Genomic DNA, 4735 nt, shown 5'->3' with positions numbered 1-4735 from the left:
TCTTCACCCCTCATTCCCTCTGGGACCCACTAAGAACTGTTCCCTAATTGACTCTTATCCTGTTAGAGTCCACACTGGCCTCCAATCACAAAATTTAATCTTAATTCTTTTCTCTTTTACTTCTCTTTCATATTTTGCTCCATTGATGACCCCATCTTCTAAAAATTCTCTTCCCTTTTTGCTTTTCTGAAATGACATTATTCTGATTACATCCTCTTTAATGCTTATCTTTTCTCCTTCTTTATCTCTTTTCTTGCTTCTTACCACATGAAATTCCCTCTTCTTTGCTGCCTTGAAACTGTATGCCTGTCCATCAGTCAGAGAGTTGATTTAATTTTATTTCTTTAACTCACAACTCTTTTGCTGTTGACTTCCAAATCTGGACCTCCAGGTTAGACATCTTAGCATATTTCCAGCCCCACATTTCCATTTGCTTTATTAAGGGAATTCCTTGAATATTCAACTGTTATCTAAAATTCATCATGTCTAAAACTTTACTGTGGGATTAAATTCCCCTCATGATTTTCCTCAGTGTCATCAGCTTTTCATTCTCTACAACTCAAAGCCCTGGTCTCCCTGACATACAGATGGCCAATAGGCACATGAAAAGATTTTCAACGTTGCTAATTATTAGAGAAATGCCAATCAAAAGTACAAGGAGGTACCACCTCACACCAATCAGAATGGCCACCATTAAAAAGTCTACAAATAACAAATGCCGGAGAGGGTGTGGAGAAAAGGGAACCCGCCAACACTGTTGGTGGGAAAGTAAGTTGGTGCAGCCACTATGGAAAATAGTATGGAGGTTCCTCAGAAAACTAAAAATAGAATTACCATACGATCCAGAAATCCCACTCCTGGGCAGATATCTAGACAAATCTATAATTCAAAAAGATACATGTACCCCTATGTTCAGAGCAGCAGTATTTACAATAGCCAAGACCTAGAAACAACCTAAATGTCCATCCATGAATGGATAAAGAAGATGTCGTACATATATACAATGGAATACTACTCAGCCATAAAAAAGAACTAAATAATGCCATTTGCAGCAACATGGATGCAACTAGAGATTATCGTACTAAGTGAAGTAAGTCAGAAAGAGAAAGACAAATGCCATATAATATCACTCATATGTGGAATCTAAAATATGACACAAATGAACCTATCTATGAAACAGAGACAGACTCACAGACATAGAGAACAGACTCGTGGTTGCCAAAGGGGAAGAGAGGTGGGGAGGGGATGGACTGGGAGTTTGGGGTTAGGAGATGCAAACTATTATGTATAGAATGGATAAACAACAAGGTCCTACTGTATAGCACAGGGAATTATATTTGATATCCTGAGATAAACCATAATGGAAAAGAATATAAGAAAGAATGTATATATATTTTTATATATATGTATAACTGAGTCACTTTGCTGTACAGCAGAAATTAACACAACATTGTAAGTCAACTGTACTTCAATTTTAAAAAAGTCCTGGTCTTCTTAAATTTTTTTCTCTCTCCCACATATAGCTTACACATAATGAGTCACCAAATCCAATGACAGTTCATTTAAAAATCACTTTTATGGGTCCTTTTTGTTTATTCCCACTCCTTCCATACTACTGCTGGCTCCTGACAATTCACGGATCAAAAATGTGGACTTCTAGTTGGTTTCTCCATTTTCAATTCTTCTCCTTCCACTTCTGTATACACTAGAGTCAAGTTACTTACTTTAAGCTTCAATTTCCATCTTGTCCATACATTATCCACAAACTATTTTATAACCTTCTACTCTCCATAGGATAAAAACAATAAAATCCATACTCCTTAGTCTGAATTTTAAAGTCCCCTTTGTCTGCTAGCAATATTCCATCTTCTACTAATCCCTAACATCACTATTATAGGTTCTTTTCCCTAGAATATGCCTTGCTCACTTGTTTCCATGCGTTTGCACCTGCCATCCTCTCTTCTTCCTGAAATTTCAGCCCCACTTTTGTACTACGTATCTTGCCATCAAAGCCTGGTTAAGTTCTGTCTCCTAGATGAAGTCTTCCAAGACCACTGCAGCTCATACCAGTCTCCCCCTTCTATAAATTATTTTACTTAAATTTTCCACAATTCATTTCAACAATTAACCAATGATGTTTTTACTCCAATATGTTTTCAACATAATTAGAATAAGAAGTCTAAGCTTCTGGTGCTTAAAGATATTTCACTTATTTCATTTATAACTCCTAAACACAAAAGACTTTTTTCCCCAACTGACTTAATGGAAAACCTCTTCTTGTAGGACTGGACCATGCCTATATTGACTGCATACTATCCTTTATGTACTAGAAATAAAAAGATGAAAAATGATTTTAAATGCATTTCTCAAGCTCTTGCCAAATTAACAGTCTGGTATCTGATATACAAAAGAATACAACATTTATTTTAAAGAACATTGAACCTATTATCTCACTTGATTCTCACATTCCAACAAAATAGAGATGGCAATAATTATAACAGCTAATACTTATTATTATGTGTCAGGCATTGTATTTTCTCATTTATTATCTCATGTGTTATTTAATATATTATCTCATATAATCCTTTAACAGCACTGTCAGAAGGTACTATTATGATCTACCTTCAACATATACCACATGTTCTTATATTCATGACACACATAAGTAAACTGGGGTATAAGATGTCTGTAAAAGTTTGTACAGCTACCTACTCTTGTGCCTGGGACCAGCCTCTAAGTGTCTTTATTACCAATGGAGTGAACTTTTAAACTCATTCTGAGGCAATTACTTTAGTGTGTGTGTACGCTTTTTTGTGTGTGTGTGTGTCCAAATTATTATTTCCTCTAATTTAAGGTTTTGGTCTAAAAAGATTTGCTCTGATATTATGCTGCCATGTACTGCCATCACCAAACCAGATTCTTTGTTTTTGTAATTTTTTTGACAAATTATGGTTATATAAAGTAGGTTAAGAGTTTGGTCTCCAGAGACAGACTATCTGTGCTCTGCACGTGCAGGCTCAGCGGCCATGGCTCACGGGCCCAGCCACTCCGCGGCATGTGGGATCTTCCCGGACCGGGGCACGAACCCGTGTCCCCTGCATCGGCAGGCGGACTCTCAACCACTGCGCCACCAGGGAAGCCCCAGACTGACTATTTTTAATCAGCCTTCTGCCCCTTACTTGCCCTCTAATTTCAGGCAAGCTTCTTAATCTATCTAAGATGAGCTCCCTCATCTATAAACTAGAAATAATTTCAATACTATTTGATATGATTACTACAGGATTAAATAGGGTAAAATGTGTACAAGCACTTAGAGTAATGCTTGACATACAGTAATCACACAACAAATGATGTGTTATTATTATCGCTCTTTCAAAAGCAATAGTACTATTATTACTATTTCTGTACTACCTGTATGTACAGACTTGGTGTAAACACCAAGAATAAAGTGTTAACAAGACCAACATTATAGTGGGGAAGACAGACAACAAATTGAACAGAAAGCAGAAAAGTAAATAAAAAAGATATTACCTATTAGCTGTTTTATAATCAAGCATTAATTATAGTTACTATAATTAATTGTACCCACAATTAATATCGTTAAGCTAAAAATTTTAGGGACTCAATCACGGGAATCCTAGTTCCCATATCAACATAAAATGCTAAAATAACTTGAAAAACAAATATTCCAGTATAATTACTAACAATTCCATATTTTTCTTGCATAAATGGAATTTTCATTTATAAATACTCAAATATGGTTTATTGGGCAGCTCCAATTTTATGACAATGTTCTGGAATAAGGTAGCTAGGATAGGATACTAACAAATAAGTCAGGAATTCATTCAGTACTAATAGTAACTTATTCATTCAAAATAAGCCATTTCACTAATAATTTGTTCATTTCAATAAATTAATTGACTCTTGATAACAAGTAGTAGCAGTAGTTAAGAATGTGTTCATTCATTCAATAAATGTTTATTAAGGGTCTACTTAGCAGGTATTGTCCCAGGCACTGGATATTATCAATAAATATGAAACAAAAATAGTTCCAGCCCTTAATGAGCTTACAACTAGTAGAGAAGAGATAATTACGTGATTTTTTTAAAAATTCACCATAGTGCAATAAAGAATAATTATGACATAAGTATGAAATAGGGTATAAAGGAACAAGTAGTCAATTCTCAGGGAGTTTATATTCATTTACCAAATATTATATGATTATTGATATTAACATTTTACTTATTATTTGTTCATATTAATCACTATAATTATTTACATTAAATTATTACTGAGAACTTACTATGACACTGTTAACAATGTCTTTGTCTTTAAAGGCAAAGATGATACCAAAGTAAACAAAATAAACAAAAATCCCTGTCTGCATGGAGCTTACAATCGGTAGGAGGAGACAAAAAATATGGAGAAGTAAAATATATAGTTACGTCAGTCTTTAATGAATGGTATGAAGAAGTACAAAGGAGGGTGAGAATATAGAGAGTACAAAGAGAATGGGAGTATAAATTTGCTTGGTTCTGACATACATTGCTTGAGAGGTGTTTTTTTGTTTGGTTTTGGGTTTTTTTTGCTTTAAAAAAAATCTTCCTCTCAGTATAATGATAATTTTCCTTTCTCACAGGGTTTCCCAGATAAAGTTCTGCCTAGGACTCATGGCCACTATAGTTTGGACATGAACTGTTTCTCAAAGTAGGTGATGAAATTGTGCTAATCAAAT

Source organism: Leucopleurus acutus, assembly GCF_964270905.1.
Source record: "Leucopleurus acutus genome assembly, chromosome: 7".
In the NCBI taxonomy this organism is placed as follows: domain Eukaryota; kingdom Metazoa; phylum Chordata; class Mammalia; order Artiodactyla; family Delphinidae; genus Leucopleurus; species Leucopleurus acutus.
Note: the sequence above shows the minus strand (reverse complement) of the source record.